The sequence below is a fragment of the Cryptomeria japonica genome, unplaced genomic scaffold, assembly GCF_030272615.1.
Source record: "Cryptomeria japonica unplaced genomic scaffold, Sugi_1.0 HiC_scaffold_17, whole genome shotgun sequence".
Classification (NCBI taxonomy): Eukaryota; Viridiplantae; Streptophyta; class Pinopsida; order Cupressales; family Cupressaceae; genus Cryptomeria; species Cryptomeria japonica.
The window spans coordinates 807018-826610 of record NW_026728839.1 but is presented as its reverse complement, the minus strand read 5'-3'; positions in this window follow the sequence as shown (position 1 = coordinate 826610).

Sequence of the window (19593 nt, the reverse complement as noted above, 5' to 3'; positions counted from 1 at the left end):
TTTGAAACCCTCTTGATTCAACCTTTGTCCGACAATTTCACTGATCAAAACATCTCCAAATCAGCTGTAACTTTGGATTCCGCAATAAAATCACAATATCTTTCATCCCTGAAAATTTGGAAAAAAGTTGCGAGGACCATGTGCACTCCGAGCGCCATCATCCCCGACATTTTTTCCGAAATTTCGGGAGCGAGATCTTACTGTATTTTCCTGCTAAAATCCAAAATTTTGGCTGATTTTGTCAATTTTAACACCTTCAAAATTACAGTCAAAGTTGGTCTTGTGATTGCTTGGATTAAGGCTTCTAAACATTCAAAAATCATCAAAATTGAAATTTTGTGTCAAAATTGTGTTCTTACTATCCTAAATCTGAAAAGTGTGTTTGCATTCATTCGAAATTTCAGTGCTTTATTCAAATTCTTACAATTTGTGACTTTTGAAATTAAGTGCTTAATTACAACAACTTTAATTTCCGCTTTCAAAATTGAATTTTGCATGAAATTGAGTCAATTTTTAAATTTCAAAATTTGCATTGCTCTTGACATTCCCTCTAAAATCATAACATTCAAAATTTCAGTTTCCCTCTCTTTTTCAAAATTCAAATTTTTGCATTTTTCGACAATCTTGGTAGGGTTCAATTTCGAGATTGCAACTTTAATTTGGCCTATCTACAGATCGTAAAACCACTCAATTTTTTCAGATTAGCTCTAAAATCATCATAACTTTCATCCCTGCGAATTTCGAAAAAAGTTGCTGGGACCGTGTGCACTCCGAAGCGCCATGGTCCCTGACATTTTTTCTGAAATTTCGGGAGATTGTCCTGATTGTATTTAACAGCTTAAATCCAGAAGATTGGCTGATTTTATTGAAAATTGCTACCTCTAAGTTCAAAACTTTCTCTCTCTCTCTAGTGCATGAGTTTTACAACAATAAGCCCTACTTACACTATTCCCGTTAGACGAAGCCGTAGAATTAAGTCTTTCCGAGGTTTAACTACTGAGGAGATGGAACCTAATTTGAATAGCCTTTTTAACGAGGACATGGGTAATTCCTCTAATCCTCCTAATGATGAAGAAGCTCTCCATGAGGTTTCTGAAGAACAACTTTCGAAATTGGATAACCAATTTGATGATTTTCGACAATGGATGTCTCAAGAATACCCTGATAGTCAAGCTCTTCCTTTAATTGAGGGTCTAAAACGTATGCTTCAAAGTGATAAGAATATAATTGATATTTTGCGTGGTATTGCACACATTGTGGATTCGAATGTGATGCCTATGAAGAGTTGTGCTGAAAATTTGGGTTATACACAACCTCCTACTCAAGTCAATCATTCTATTCCTTTCATGACTTCTATTGCTAGCATACCTACCTTTACATCAAACATAATGGCTACTTCTACACAAGACATTCCTCCTGTGATCACCAGTCATGGGGGCAATCCTTCCTCTTCAATTAACCCTCTTCCTTCATTTAATCCGACTTCTTCATTCATTCCTTCAATGAGTGTCCCTATTATATCTCCACAAATGAACATGATGCAAGGGGGCAATTCATTCAATCATTCCATTCCTCCTTGTAGTGTTCCTCCTGTCCAATCATCTCCTATGACTAATTATCATAGAGTCCCACCACCTTACTCTTTACCTTCTTTCAATAACATAACACCTCCATCACAATCCAACACGTCTAATATGAATTCTTCGACTGAAGCGACCATTAACAATCTTGCACAAATTGTCTCTTCTTTACAGCAACAAATTGCCTCTATGAATCAATCTAAGTTTAGTGTGCCCACATTTGATGTTGCGAGCCCACTTTCTCTTGACATTGTTCGAGCTATCCCTCCTAAACATGTTGAAATCCCGCATTTGGAGCTTTATAATGGTAAAGGTGATCCTCTAACACATGTTAAGACTTTTCAAACAATCTGTACTGATTTTGCCTATGACCAAAGGTTGCTTGCAAAATTGTTCACTAGAACATTACGAGACAAAGCCCTACAATGGTATTGCTCGTTGCCTTCTTATTCTATTACTTCTTTCGAACAACTTGCAAATGCTTTCATTCAACAATTTCAAAACAATATAAGTCCTAAAGTTACTTTGATTGATTTAATGCATTGTAAACAAGGTGTTAAAGAAAAAGTGACTGATTTCATTGGTAGATATAAGCATTTGTATGCTCAAATTTCTTTTACAGTGCCTGACAATGATATTCAAAGAATCTTTATTTCTAATTTACAAAAAGATATTCGAGACAAACTTCTGTTTTCTGAGTTTACTTCTTTCCAACAGTTGTGTGCAACTCTTCACAATTATCAACTGACTGTGAGTCAAATGGAACAATCACATCCTATGGCTCCGAGTGATAAGGGTGATAGCAGTCAACAACCATTTGGGAAGTTTAAACCGAACAGAGATTCCATCAAATTCAATGAAAACATCATCAACAACAATGTGAATGCAGCATCAAGTGTGCCTCCTATTTCTAAATTTTTCAAGAAAGAAAGAAAGAAAGTATACTCCTTTGAATGAATCATTGCATAGTATTATGAATAAGTTATTGGAACAAAATGTGCTTACTCTTCCTCCTATAAGACAAATTGATCCTGCAAAGATTACTTCACCTTATTTTGATAACAAAGCTTTTTGTCAATTTCATCGTCAACCTGGGCATGATACTGAAAAATGTTTTTCTTTAAAGGGTAAAATTCAAGATTTGATTGATAATAATACTATTTCTATTTCTGGAGTGAATGATAAAGGCAATACATCTGTAGCTCCTCCTAATCAAAATCTTCAGATTTTCACTGATCCATTACCTTCTCATACCTCTAATGCAATTGAGGCTAATGATTCCTCTCTTTCATCTGATGGTCTTGTGTCTATGACTCTGAATGTGATTAACTTTGTAGAGCAGCAAGAAAACCCTAAAGAACCTTCCATCACGTTTGATTCCAGTGAAACCATTAGGGCACCTGATGGTCCTTTATACATAGTTGCAAAAGTCAAGAATACACCTTGTCGTGGAGTGCTTATTGATCCTTTGTGCATGGTTAATGTTATTACTGAAGAATTTCTTTTTACTTTGCAATTGAATCAAGTGATTTATGACAAAACAGATGTGATTGTGAAACTATTTGATGCATTTTCTTCTCCTGCAATTGGTTCTATTACATTGCCTATTGAGGTCCATAACAAATCCCTTGATGTGAACTTTGCTATTATTCCTTCATCCGAACAATTTCGTGTGAAGCTTGGCTATCCTTGGCTATCTTCCATGAAAGCTATTGCTTCTCCTATTCATAAGTGTTTGAAATTTCCCCATAATGGTGAAGTTGTTACTGTCAATCATAGTCTCTTTAAACCAGCTGAAAGAACCTCTAGCGTTCCTATTGATTACTTTTGGCCTCAACAATTCCAATCTCTTCCTCCGCGAAGTGATCATCTTTTCAAATCTTATCAAAAGTGGAAAACAGATATGATCCTTTCTCTAAGTGAACCTAGAACACCTAAACTTGATATTCCTATCATTCTTGAGAAGGAAGTTCTTCCTTTGAAAGATAAAACTAATGTCTTTCCTCAAGAAGATTCCCAACCCGTTCCTATGGATGTGACTATGTCTATATCTAATAAACTTCCTAAAAGTAGACCTATCCCTCCTCGTCATGATGGACTTGGTCTCCTTCCTAAACCAAAAATTCCTCCTTTATATGGAGCAGTTCTCCTCCTTCCTTCTATAGAGAGAAGAGACCTTCTTCTTCTCCTATTATCCAGCCTAAGAGACCACAACCTAAACACCCAAGTGCTAAGGATGAGAACATTCCTCCTCCTCAATCTTCTCAACTTCTTACTAAGACTAGACGAAATCGTTCTGCACATGAACGCCGACGAAAGCGTCGTCTTAGAGCTCAAACTTTGCAATCTCCAAAAACACCTTCAACAAGCATTATTCCATTTTCTCTTCAGCCGGACATTGAGCCTAAATCTCCTAAACATAAGATGCATGATGCTCTTGATCCTGTACGGGTTAAAGATCCTATTTTTATAAATCTTGATGATGATATGGATGAAAATGTTATTCATGATGAACATGTTACTCCTCTTGCTTCTGACAGTGAATATGAACTTGTTGATATTGATAACCATTTATCTAATGAATTTTCTAAAGCACTTATCCTAGCTCCTAGACAAGAACAATGTGGCTCGGAACATGAACATAGCCCTTGTTTGGATCTTGTGATAGCTCCATCTGCTGTGTTGGATGTTCCTCCTCTAGCGTGTTCCTTGCCTTCCCGAAACATTGATCAGCAAGATCGGGGGGTAGATGACGTGCTAGACTAGTTTCATTAGCATAGTAGATTCTCTCCTCCTCTCTTTTGTTACTTCTTCTATATGTTATTCTCATTCTTCTATTTTTTGTCCTTAGTGTTGTCTACTTGAGGACGATGCAAAACATTGAGATCTCTCGATCTCTCTCATGTTGACTCAAAAGACACATGTGTTCCCTTCTTCTAGGTGACCTTCCTTGATTGGGGAATGAAGAACAATTATGCATACATACATATGATATACATGAATTATCATACAGCATACTGACCCCGAGGAAAGCGAAGTCACCTTGTGCTTTGTGTTTTGTGTCTATTATCCTTGGGTTTATCTCACACTTGGGGGCTAAATCCTTGCGATAACGTGCTCCTTTCCTTTCTCATTTCTTATGTGTATCACTACGTTAAAACAATCACCCCCGTTGAGGCGTGTGCAATCGCTTTAACGTAGGGGGGCATACACCCTGTCTATCCCTTCAGGATACATGAAAATTTCTTGGAGAACTCAGCTTTGCCTTGAAAATTTTTGGTATTTCTCTTGCATGACTCATAGTGAGGGAACCTTACTACTGACAGTCATGGTTCTCCCTCGTGATCTTCCCTTTTACTTTGTCAATCGAAGTCGTAAGATCCTTAGTCCACTGGGGGCTTGGTGTGTCTTGCCTCCTTGATGTGGTGAAAGTCTTTCAATATTGTTTCCTTGTACTTTACCGGAAGTATGAGCGTACGCTTATACTCCCGCTAAAGTGGGGGCTAAATGTAGCGTCCTAAAATTGCGACACTTGCAATTTCGACTGCATTTCGGTCTTCACGATGGCGACGCAACACTGAACCTGAATGGAGACCCCGAAACCTGATTATGACACTGAAAACTGCATTTTCTTGCACCCTGGCCTGAACCTCCTTTGCACCCTGCTGTCCCGGGAGGTGGGACCAGAGCGCCCAGCGCCCTGGTCCCTGGGTCCTATTTTGGGCCCGGTCTCTTTTGGACTTCGGGTCTTTATGTTTGCAAATTGGAAAATTGTCTTTCCTGGTCGGGCTAAGGTCGGGAAAATCAGTCTATCAGCCCTAATTGACAAGCATATAAACTACATTTTCCTCTTTCATTCGACATGATGGAAAAGGTGTGGAAATTATACTCAAGCATTCAAGCATTCAAGCATTCCTTCAAGCAATTGATCATTTCAAGTCTCCATTCAAGGCTAAGTGTTGCATTCAAGACAAGGATTCAACCATTGAAGAGGAGATCACTTACTACATACTACTACAACATACAACATACAACATCTATACCTTCGCACATAAGGATACAAACATCCTTACAACAAGGTATTAGTACTTGTTTTACATTACAGACATTTACATTTACAGCATTGCTCATTTCTTGGTTAATTCCAAAACCGGGGTTTGACCTAAAGGCAAACCCCTAATCCCTAACCCCCCAATCGTCTTCGCTTTTCTATGTGTAGGTTATAGGTACGCGGCTGAAATTGAAGATCTGGAATCCTTGTGCAGAGACAAACAGATCCCCCTTCATTTCGCGGATTTTTTGGAGGACCGTGGCGTTGGGCGCCATCGTCCCGACAACTTTTGCTCAAATTTGCAGGACAGCGCCGTATCGACATTTTAATGCTAATTCCAGGTCCGCAGCTTCATCCTATATTCCTATCTCAGTTTATAAGCGAATCTTTGTCACTTTCTATGCATTCCTAGCTTAATTCTTCTATCAACATTCTTTACAAAAGAGGGTAGCCTTGCTTTCTTAACCCTTGAAACACATTTAGCATCCAATCTTGCATTGTGTGGGATTGGATCTTGTGGGTTTCAACCCCTCTTTTGAATGTAAAGTCTCTCCCCTAAGTGAAAACCATCAACCCTAGTGAATCTCCCTTCTCTCTCCTTGGAGTTGGAAGAGGGGAGAGCAACTAGGGTTCGATCGCGATTTTCCGCTTTACAGTTTGGATCTATGGAATATGTTTGGTTACATGTGGTATGTGCTTCTAGAGCATTTCTTGCTCAGATGGTATTGACTTGGTAATCGAATGCTATCATACACTCTGGTAAACCCTTACCGGCACTGGTTTAAGGTTTTACCAGCAGAGCTTTCACTGAGGAAACTTGACAAGATGCATAAGTGGTGTTGGTGTGGCTTCTAGATGGATTTTAGGATGTTGAAGAAGTTCTTTGATCGTGCTTCAACTGCTTGAAGACATTTCTTTGGCATGGTGGACCCAGAATAGGTCTCGTACCTATCTAGGTTATGGAACGGTATCATGATAACGTGTTCTCTACACGTTATCAGGATGTTTCGGGATGATTTATAGATTTGTTATTATTGTTTTGGTCTTAATCCGACATGGCATATCATTGTAAAATGGATTTATGTATTGATCTTATTGTAATATCTTTTAGGTGGTTGACCTAATTGGTTTAGGCCTTAGGGTTTGTATAAATAAGAGGTAGAAACTTTTTGTAGAGTATTATGGTTGTGGAAAAGGTCATGGTCAAAGATTTTAATGTGTGAATATTGTAATATCATTCAGGAAAAGGATTTGGTCAACCATTGGTGATCAAATTGGATTCAAAAGAGGATTTAGTCCTCTAGCATTGAGCTTAACTGGAACTGTAATCAGGCATGGTAGATGCTATCTTTAGCAGTTCATTCTCTTGGATTGTTGTCCAATCATCTGGAGGTGGTTTTAACCTCTGTATTCAATGAGACTCTTTTGTAATGAGAAGTATGTTCTAGGCTATTGGCCTTCCTGCATGTGTAGGCCCCTCATTGTAACACATACTTTTTACAAAAGTATCATCTGACTGTGGGTAGGCTTCCCACCGTGGTTTTTCCCTTTCTGGGTTTTCCACGTAAAAATCATGGTGTTATATGGTATAGTTTCTTTGCATTGATTACTTGTTCATTTGTTAAGTTGCATTTTTTTACTGGTACCTATTTATGCTTTACCGGTACTTAATCTGGTTAAAGGTTATTCAGTGGATTAAATGTTATAATCTGTTAACAACAGATTCACCCCCCCCCCCTCTCAGTTGTTCACTGGTTATCCTAACAATTGGTATCAGAGCTTTGGTCCTCTTTTGCATAAGCTTAACCACTTGAGGTAGATCCTATGGCAGCTAACACTTCTAATCCACTAGCAACTATTTTCAGAAGAGAAATCCCTAAGCTTGATCGAACAAACTATGGAATATGGAAGATCATGATGGAGACTCATCTTAGATATCTTGGCAAGGATATTTGGGAGATCACTGAGAAAGGATATACACCTTATGATCTGGCATCTGGCAATCCTGCTCCTGCAGACTTGGGTAAGAATATTGAAAATGATTTCAAAGCTAGAGAAGCCCTCTTGTGTGCACTTACTGATCAGCAGATTATGGGATTGATTGATAAATCGTCGACAAAGGTTATGTGGGACAAATTGCAAACTCTAAATGAAGGTGACCCTACTATGAAAATTGTTAAACTTGATGGTTGCCGGGTAAGATATAAAAACTTGAAGATGGAAGATAATAAAAGAATTGTTGTGTTTATGGAAAAAGTAAATGAGATTGTTATGGGAATTCAATGTTGTGGAGGATCTTTGAGTGAAGATGAAATAATTGCCAAAGTCTTGAGAGCCCTTCCACCGGCTTACAAGATGAAGGCAATTGCAATTAATTAGCTGAGAACAATGGAAAACTCTTCAGTCAATAGAGACATTCTGATTGGGAAATTATCTGCTTTTGAGCTTGAAGAATTTGGATCTTCTGGAGTTGTAAAGTCTGAACCTGCTTTTCATGCAACATCATCATCATCTACTGGCAAAAGTGATTGGAAAGTCCTATATGCAAAAGAATTGGAAGACATGAGGAAAGAAGATGAAGAATTTGAGCAACTTGAAGCCTTATTTGCTAGAAGAGTACCTAAAAGTCTGACAAGAAGTAAGTATGAAGGAAAAGTACCTTTTAAATGTTTTGCATGTAATAAGATTGGTCATTTTGCTTCTAGATGTACTAAAAGGAATGCAATATTTGAGGAAAGAGTTAAGAAATCATTTAAGCCTAACCAGAACAGATATAGATTCAAGAAATATAAATAATGCTACATAGCGGATGAGGAAGGAGTAAGTGATGACTTTGGAGATGAACCAGCAGAAGAAACTGCTAGTGGATCCAGAAATGGAAAGGAATGGGTGTTCTATTCTTTAAAGGAAGATGAATCAGAACCGGCTATAAAAAATGAAGAAAAGGCCCTGGAAGCAAAAGTTGAAGATAAGGATGAATGAGTAATTGATAGTGGATGCTCACACCATATGACTTGAGATAAAAGAAAATTTATGTCACTAAAAGAATACAATGGCAGACAAGTCAGATTTGGACATGACAAAGCATGTATGATCAGAGGTAGAGGTATTATTTCTTTGGATGGCAAGCATAACACTGATAATGTCTATTATGTAGAATTTTTAAAGCATAATCTTTTGAGTGTTGATCAACTGGTTGACAAGGGTTTCCAACTTCAATTTAAAGATAGAAAATGCAAAATCATTAACAAGACTAGTTTAGAGATTGCAACTAGTATTCAGACTGGAGGTAATATCTTTCACTTGAACACTGGTAATAAGATATGTTTGATTGCTCATATTGATGAGAGTTTGTTATGGCATAAGAGGTTGTGTCATGTCAATCTTGATTGTATTGTTAAGATCAGTTCAACTAAGGCAGTTAGAGATATACCTAAGATTATGAAGCCTTATAATCTGGTATGTAAGGAATGTTGATTGGGAAAGCAAGTTAGAAGTTCTTTTAAGAGCATGCATGATAAATCTAATGATGTACTTGATTTGATTCACACTGACTTATGTGGTCCAGCAAGGATTGGAAGCTTTCAAGGTGATAGGTATTTCATGTTGATTATTGATGACTATTCTAGGATGATGTGGGTGACTTTTCTTAGGGAGAAGTTTGAAGCCTTTGAGAAATTCAAGATCTTTAAAGAAAGGGTTGAAACAAAAACTGGATTGAAAATCAAATGTCGAAGATCAGATCATGGCGGTGAGTTCACTTCTCATGAATTTAACAGTTACTGTGAGACAAATGGCATTAGGAGACAGTTATCTACACCTCGGACTCCTCAACAGAATGGAGTAGTGGAAAGAAAGAACATAAACATTTTGGATGCAACAAGATCTATGATGATGGAATCCAAATTGCCCCATATCTACTAGAGAGAAGCAGTGAATACAACAGTCTACAAATTCAACAGAGTTCACATCAAAGGTGAAACCGGTAAGACCCCTTATGAATTATGGTTTGGACATACACCTACTGTTAAATATTTCAGAATTTTTGGAAGTAAATGCTATATCAAAAGAGATGATTATATTGGAAAGTTTGATCCTAGATGTGATGAAGGGATATTTCTTGGTTATTCAATTCAAAGGAAAGCATATAGATGTTATAACAAAATATTGTAGAAAATTGTGGAGAGTGCTAATGTGAAAGTAGATGAATAGTACAAAAATCAATCTATATCATATGACAGGGAACCGACACTAGAAATGATCATAACTGAACTGAAAATGCCTCAACCAGTACAAGAATCTGAGACAGTTACACCGGCACAATCAAAAAATTCAACTGTGACTGATGATCAACGTAGTGAATCTGAAGTTCAAAAGATACCAAGGTATGTAAGATTAAATCATTCTGAAGATCAAATTATTGGAGATAGGAACAAGGGAGTTATGACAAGAAGAAGACTGGCAAATGAAGAGGTATGTCTTATTTCTCAAGTTGAACAGGCAACTGTTATTGAAGCTTGTAAGGATAAACATTGTTTAAAGGCTATGGAAGATTAATTAGATCAGATAGAGAAGAATGAAACTTGGACTTTAGTTCCCCGACCTAAAAATAAGAATGTTATTGGAACTAAATGGGTTTTTAGGAATCAACTAAATGAAGATGGTCAAGTTGTAAGAAACAAGGCTAGATTGGTTTGTAAAGGATATTCTCAAATGGAAGGAATTGATTATGGTGAGAATTTTGCACCTGTAGCTAGAATTGAAGTTGTTAGACTATTTCTTGCCTATGCAACTTATAAGAACTATAAGGTTTATCAAATGGATGTTAAATGTGCATTTTTGAATGGTGAACTTGAGGAAGAAGTATACATTGAGCAACCTGATTGTTTTTAATTGATAGATGATAAAGATATGGTTTACAGATTGAAGAAAGCTTTATATGGATTGAAACAAGCTCTTAGAGCTTGGTATGCAAGGTTGGATAAATATCTTTTGAAGCTTGGTTTTACTAAAGGTAGTGTTGATAGTAATTTATATTATAAGATCACTGATGATGATATTCTGATTATTGAAGTATTTGTTGATGATATCATTTTTGGAGGAGAAGATAAATTGTGCATGGAATTTGCTAACAATATGAAAAATGAATTTGAAATGTCCATGATTAGTGAGATGAGATTTTTCTTAGGTTTGTAGATTACTCAAACTGACAAAGGCATTTTTATCTGTCAAACTAAGTATCTGAGGGAATTGTTGAAGAAGTTTGGTATGGATAAATCCAAACCGGTAAGTACTCCTATGGTGACAAGTGAGAAATTATCTATCAAGGATACTTCTACACTGGTAAATCCGACAAGGTATAAATCTATGATTGGTGATCTGTTATATTTGGCTCGGACTAGACCAGATATTATGAATGCAGTAAGTATTGTTTCAAGATATCAAAGTAATCCTAAAGAAAAGCAAGAATTTGCAGTAAAAAGGATATTCCAGTATTTTCAAGGAACAATAGAATATGGTTTATGGTATTCTAAAAATGATGATTTCACTTTATGTGCATATACTGACTCAGATTGGGCAGGAGATACTGATGACAAGAAGAGAACTTCTGGTGGAGCTTTCTTTCTTGGAAAGAAACTGGTTTCATGGATCAGAAAAAAACAGTCATGCATTTCTTTATCTACTGCAGAAGCTGAGTATGTTGCAGCAGCAACTAATTGCCCTCAAGTCTTGTGGATGAAGCAAATGTTGAAGGATATCAGGGTAAATTGTAGTGAATTGGTAGATATCTACTATGATAACTCTGCAACTATTAACATGTCTAAGAATCTAGTATTTCACTCTAAACTAAGCATATATCAATAAAGTATATCTTTCTGAAGGACAAGGTAGAAGCAAAGGAAGTCAAATTGGTTTATGTGAACACTAAAGAATATATTGCAAACATATTCACTAAACTGTTGTCTAAGGAATCATTTGAGTATTTAAGAGACAGGTTAGGGGTTTTTGCCCCTTCGACAGAGACTTGATTGATGCAGTTTATCATCAGTCTGGCATGCATTATCAGAGATATTATTCATTCCAGTACCGATGAGTGGTGCTACTACTCAGGGGGAGTAGTCATCTTTGAGATACAAAGGTTTATCTTCTTGCTTTGATATTTTTGTCAGATTTATGGCATTAATGTCAAAGGGGGAGAGATAGTGATGTGATAAATAAATTTAGAGATATCATTCATAGGGGGAGAGTTACTGATATTCAGGAGATTTTTGGTTGTCTTCCACCGAGGGAGACTTGTTTGGCATTTCTTGGTACTTAGATGTTTTTCACATCTAGTGTTGTCATCAATGCCAAAGGGGGAGATTGTTAGCATTATGGATGAATTGATTATGTGTTACATTGATTTTTTGTCATTGATGTCAACACTAGTTGTTATGGTTGGTTACTGGTACCAGCAGACAGGTTTTGATTACCGGTAGAAGATCTAGTGTTACCGACAGAAGAGACTATATGTTGGACACTTCCGGCATGTTTGGATCTATGGAATATGTTTGGTTACATGTGGTACATGCTTTTGGAGCATGTCTTGGTCAGATGGTATTGACTTGGTAATCGAATGCTATCATACACTTTGGTAAACCCTTACCGACACTGGTTTAAGGTTTTACCAACAGAGCTTTCACTGAGGAATCTTGATAGGATGCATAAGTGGTGTTGGTGTGGCTTCTAGATGGATTTTAGGATGTTGAAGAAGTTATTTGATCGTTCTTCAACTGCTTGAAGACATTTCTTTGGCATGGTGGACCCAGAATAGGTCCTGTACCTATCTAGGTTATGGATCGGTATCATGGTAACGTGTTCTCTACATGTTACCGAGATGTGGGATGATTTATGGATTTGTTATTATTGTTTTGGTCTTAAGCTGACATGGCATATCATTGTAAAATGGATTTATGTATTGATCTTATTGTAATATCTTATAGGTGGCCGACCTAATTGGTTTAGGCCTTAGGGTTTGTATAAATAAGAGGTAGAAACTCTTTGTAGAGTATCATGGTTGTGGAAAAGGTCATGGTCAAGGACTGTAATGTGTGAATATTGTAATATCATTCAAGCAGAGGAGTTGGTCAATCATTGGTGATCGAATTGGATTTAGAAGAGGATTTAGTCCTCCGTCATTGAGTTTAACCGGGACTGTAATCAAGCATGGTAGATGTTATCTTTAGCAGTTCATTCTCTTGGATTGTTGTCCAATCATCTTGAGCTGGTTTTAACCTCTGTAGTTAGTGAGACTCTTTTATAATGAGCAGTATGCTCTAGGTTGTCGGCCTTCCTACATGTGAAGGGCCCTCATTGTAACACATACTTTCTGCAAAAGTATCATCTAACTATGGGTAGGCTTCCCATCGTGGTTTTTCCCTTTTTGGGTTTTCCACGTACAAATCATGGTGTTATGTGGTATGGTTGCTTTGCATTGATTTTTTTTTATTTGTTAAGTTGCATTGTTTACCAATATATGTTTCTTCTTTACCGGTACTTAATCTGGTTAAAGGTTATTCACTGGATTAAATGTTATATTCTATTAACGACTGATTCACCCCCCCCCCCCTTCTTAGTTGTTCACCGGTTATCCTAACACACTCTAGATCTAAACTAACACCTATCAACCAAAGAGGATACAACTCTAATACAACCAAGGACAAACATACCAAACAACCAAGAGAACCTCCAAAGGCAACCTAACAACAAGATAGAAGGAACTAGGATCAACATGTGGGGAAAGAGTGTCATCACATGCTATCAGAGGGACATCCTAGAACCCAGCCCAGCATCCATGATAAGCATGCGGAACCATCTCAACCTTTGAGGAAATCAAGGGAGTTCGGTTTACCTGGTTGCTAGATCTTCTACCTCACTATGGTAATTGATCCATGAGATAGGCACCACAAAACACATTTATTATCTTTCTTAGATGAGTTACTCTACCCAATCCACCTAGTATTAATTATTATGTTATTACTTATCAATTACAATTGAAAACCTCCAATAATCTATCTATATAGTCTAGACCCCGACTCTCTTACTCTAGAATCCTAGCAGCCTATTCCTCATGACCTCAACAGACTCATGGAAGCCCACTCCCCCTACTCAAACAAGAAAACTCACAAACAAAAATCTGACTGACCAAGATAGAACATCATAAATGCACAGAAATAATATTGTATACCACATAGGTCACATAAATCATACAAACTCATAAAGTAAAGAACCATCATAAAGAAAAGAATCTATAGCAAGGCATCACTCCTCTTGCAACAATACAAATGATCAATTATCACATCAAAATATTACTCCAGACATCCAAGAGTATTCGGAAAACACAACACAACCTCTGGGCAGACCTCCTAACAGACTGAAAAACCAAAAAGATCAACTGAAACTTCCGAAGAAAAAATAACCAAGACAACACAAAATAGTGCATATGATTAACAGATTAGTGCATATGAACACCGGATTAGGGCATTCAATTATTTCTTCAACACATATGACCAATCCTACGGTGCATACAATAGTTGTTCTAGTGCATTCAACAATTGTTTTACCGCATATGATCGACAATCTAGTGCATATGACAAAATAAGTAGCGCATATGATTACTGGTTTAGCGGATATGACACAGAATGGAAAAATTGCCGAAAAAGGCTCTTACGATTTTGAATTAAAAATCATGGAAAGAATATCAAGACCCAAAATTAAATTAGAAGGGACACCCGGTCAATACCAAAAGAAAGGCGTAAACAAATCAAAATAACATAGAACAAATAGGAAGAATTCCCCATTCAATAACTACACAGTAAATACCCAAACTACACAAAAATGGAGTCACGGAGAGCCTCTTACAAACCATAGTGAAACTAACATAAGACAATACTTCATTAAAAAAAACACAACCAAACACATTCCAATCAATAACTCAGAGAGAAGAGCAAGACTCCATCACAGACAAAAATACAAAGCCGTATATCCACGGCAACAGCCATAACCCCAATTTATTTTCCCATTTTCTAAAGTTAGAGTATAGGATAAAATTTTATACAAGAAAATATTTCATTAACCAACTACATAAAATTATATTAATGAATTATTTTCCCCAAATTCCTGAGAATACACGGAGAAGACAATCTTTTCCAAATCAAAAATATAGAAGTAAGAACCTCCAATTTGGTGATACACAGAAACAAAGAATTTGATGAAGAAAATCCACAAGCAAAGAAAATCCAAATTCCTTCAAAGATCCAAAATCTAACTCCTACAAAATGCATTTGAAAAACCAACCCCCGTGCTACCATAGGAAAACCAATAAATAGAAAACTAGGCCAAAACCATAGAATATGTCGACCAATCAAAATAATAGCAAAAATAATATTTCTAACCAACCCATAACAAAATTCAAGGTAAATATAAATAAAATAATAGTTAATTTACTTACCCAATAACTCAACCAATCACACGAAAGGGTAGGTAGAATAATATTTAATCAACCCATCTCAAAAACCAAGGTAAAAATAATAAGATATTATTTAGTTAACTTACCCAATAATTTGGCCAATAGAATTGTAAAGCGGAAAATCGCGATCGAACCCTAGTTGTTCTCCCCTCTTCCGACTCCGAGGAGAGAGAAGGGAGGTTCGCTAGGATTCGATGGTTTTCACTTAGGGGAGAGACTTTACATTCAAAAGAGGGGTTGAAACTCATAAGATCCAATCCCACACAATGTAAGATTGGATGCTAAATGAATTTCAAGGGTTAGGAAAGCAAGGCTACCCTCTTTTGTAAAGAATGTTATTAAGGAAATTAAGCTAAGAATACATAGAAAGTCATAAAGATTCGCTTATAAACTGAGTTCGGGTTATAGGATGAAGCTGCGGACCTGGAATTAGCAGTAGAATGTCGATACGGCGCTGTCCTGCAAATTTGAGCAAAAGTTGTCGGGACAATGGCGCCCGGCGCCACGGTCCTCCGAAAAATCCGCGAAACGAAGGGGGATCTGTTCGTCTCTGCACAAGGATTCCAGATCTTCAATCTCAGCCGCGTACCTGCAACCTACACATAGAAAAAGCGAAGATGATTGGGGGGTTAGGGATTAGGGGTTTTCCTTTAGGTCAAACCCCGGTTTTGGAATTAACCAAGAAATGAGCAAGTGCTGTAAATGTAAATGACTGTAATGTAAAACAAGTACTAATACCTTGTTCTAAGGATGTTTGTATCCTTATGTGCGAAGGTTTAGATGTTGTATGTTGTATGTTGTAGTAGCATGTAGTAAGTGATCTCCTCTTTAATGGTTGAATCCTTGACTTGAATGCAACACTTAGCCTTGAATGGAGACTTGAAATGATCAATTGCTTGAAGGAATGCTTGAATGCTTGAATGCTTGAGTATAGTTTCCACGCCTTTTCCCATCATATCGAATGAAAGAGGAAAATGTAGTTTATATACTTGTCATTTAGGGCTGATAGACTGATTTTCCCGACCTTAGGCCGACCAGGGAAGTTTATTTCCAATTTGCAATCAAAAAGACCCGATACCACTTAGGAGACCGGGCCCAAAATAGGACCCAGGGACCAGGGCGTTGGGCGCCATGGTCCTGGAGGACCAGGGCGCTAGGCGCCCTGGTCCTGAGGGACCAGGGTGCTGGGCGCTCTGGTCCCACCTCCGGGACAGTGGGGTGCAAGGGGGTTCAGGCCAATGGTGCTTGAAAAATGCAATTTTTGATGTCGTGAGCAAGTTTTGGGGTCTCCATTCAGGTTGCGTGTTGCGTCGCCATCGTGAAGACCGAAATGCAGTCGAAATTGCAGGTGTCGCAATTTTAGGACGCTACATTTAGCCCCCACTTTAGCGGGAGTATGTATGCTCATACTTCCGGTAAAGTACAAGGAAACAATATTGAAAGACTTTCACCACGTCAAGGAGGCAAGACACACCAAGCCCCCAGTGGACTAAGGATCTTATGACTTCGATTGACAAAGTAAAAGGGAAGATCACGAGGGAGAACCATGACTGTCAGTAGTAAGGTTCCCTCACTATGAGTCATGCAAGAAAGATATCAAAAATTTTCAAGGCAAGGTTAAATTTACCAAGAAATTTTCAAGTATCTTGAAAAGATATGAACGGGATGTATGCCCCCCTACGTTAAAGCGATCGCACACGCCTCACCGGGGGTGATTGTTTTAACGTAGTGATACACATAAGAAATGAGAAAGGAGCACGTTATCGCAAGGATTTAGCCCCCAAGTGTGAGATAAACCCAAGGATAATAGACACAAAACACAAAGCACGAGGTGACTTCGCTTTCCTTGGGGTCAGTATGCTGTATGATAAGTCATGTATATATCATATGTATGTATGCATAATTGTTCTTCATTCCCCAATCAAGGAAGGTCACCTAGAAGAAGGGAACACATGTGTCTTTTGAGTCAACATGAGAGAGACCAAAAGAGATCTCAATGCTTTGCATCGTCCTCAAGTAGACAACACTAAGGACGACAAATAGAAGAATGAGAATAACATATAGAAGAAGTAACAAAAGGGAGGGGAAGAGAATCTGCTATGCTAATGTAACTAGTCTAGCACGTCATCTACCCCCCGATCTTGCTGATCAATGTTTCGGGAAGGCAGGGAACACGCTAGAGGAGGAACATCCAACACAACAGATGGAGCTATCACAAGATCCAAACAAGGGCTATGTTCATGTTCCCAGCCACATTGTTCTTGTCTAGGAGCTAGGATAAGTGCTTTTGAAAATTCATTAGATAAATGGTTGTCAATATCAACAAGTTCATATTCACTATCAGAAGCAAGAGGAGTAACATTTTCATCATGCATAACATTTTCATCTATATCATCATCAAGATTTATAAAAATAGGATCTTTAACTCGCACAGGATCAAGACCATCATGTATCTTGTGTTTAGGAGATTTAGGCTCAATATCCGGCTGAGGAGAAAATGGAATAATGCTTGTTGAAGGTGTTTTTGGAGATTGTAAATTTTGAGAAGCGGCTGCTTGAGCCCTAAGACGACGTTTTCGTCGGCGTTCGCGTGCAGAACGATTACGTCTAGTCTTAGTAGGAAGTGTAGAAGATAGAGGAGGAGGAATGTTCTCATCCTTATCACTTGGGTGTTTAGGTTGTGGTCTCTTAGGCTGGATAATAGGAGAAGAAGAAGGTCTCTTTTCTCTATAAAAGGCAGGAGGGGGAACTGCTCCGTATAAAGGAGGAATTTTTGGTTTAGGAAGAAGACCAAGTCCATCATGATGAGGAGGGATAAGTCTACTTTTAGAAGATTTATTAGGCATAGACATAGTCACATCCATGGGGACGGGTTGGGGATCTTCTTGAGGAAAGACATTAGTTTTATCTTTCAAAGGAAGAACTTCCTTCTCAAGAACAATAGGAATGTCAAGTTTAGGTGTTCTAGGTTTACTTAAAGATAGGATCATATCTGTTTTCCACTTTTGATAAGATTTGAAAAGATGATCACTTCGCGGAGGAAGAGATTGGAATTGTTTAGGCCAAAAGTAATCAAGAGGAACGCTAGAAGTTCTTTTAGCTGGTTTAAAGAGACTATGATTGATAGTAACAACTTCACCATTATAGGGAAATTTCAAACACTTGTGTATAGGAGAAGCAATAGCTTTCATGGAAGATAGCCAAGGATAGCCAAGCTTCACACGAAATTGTTCGGAAGATGGAATAATAACAAAGTTCACATCAAGAGATTTGTTATGGACCTCAATAGGCAATGTAATAGAACCAATTGCAGGAGAAGAAAAGGCATCAAATAATTTCACAACCACATCTGTTTTGTCATAGATTACTTGATTCAATTGCAAAGTAAAAAGAAATTCTTCAGTAATAACATTAGCCATGCACGAAGGATCAATAAGCACTCCACGGCAAGGCATATTCTTGACTTTTGCAACTATGTATAAAAGACCATCAGGTGCTCTAATGGTTTCACTAGAATCAAATGTGATGGAAGGTTCTTTAGAGATTTCTTGCTGCTCTACAAAGTTAATCACATTCGGAGTCATAGACACAAGACCATCAGATGAGAGAGAGGAATCATTAGCCTCAATCGCATTAGAGGTATGAGAAGGTAATGGATCAGTAAAAATCTGAAGATTTTGGTTAGGAGGAGCTACAGATGTGTTGCCTTTATCATTCACTCCAGAAACAGAGATAGTATTATTATCAATCAAATCTTGAATTTTACCCTTTAAAGAAAAACATTTTTCAGTATCATGACCAGGCTGACGATGAAAATGACAAAAAGCTTTGTGATCAAAATAAGGTGAAGTAATCTTTGCAGGATCAATTTGTCTTATAGGAGGAAGAGTAAGCACATTTTGTTCTAATAACTTATTCATAATACTATGCAATGATTCATTCAAAGGAGTATACTTTCTTTCTTTCTTGAAAAATTTAGAAATAGGAGGCACACCTGATGCTGCATTCACATTGTTGTTGATGATGTTTTCATTGAATTTGATGGAATCTCTGTTCGGTTTAAACTTCCCAAATGGTTGTTGACTGCTATCACCCTTATCACTCGGAGCCATAGGATGTGATTGTTCCATTTGACTCACAGTCAGTTGATAATTGTGAAGAGTGGCACACAACTGTTGGAAAGAAGTAAACTCAGAAAACAGAAGTTTGTCTCGAATATCTTTTTGCAAATTAGAAATAAAGATTCTTTGAATATCATTATCAGGCACTGGAAAAGAAATTTGAGCATACAAATGCTTATATCTACCAATGAAATTAGTCACTTTTTCTTTAATACCTTGTTTACAATGCATTAAATCAATCAAAGTAACTTTAGGACTTATATTGTTTTGAAATTGTTGAATGAAAGCATTTGCAAGTTGTTTGAAAGAAGTAATAGAATAAGAAGGCAACGA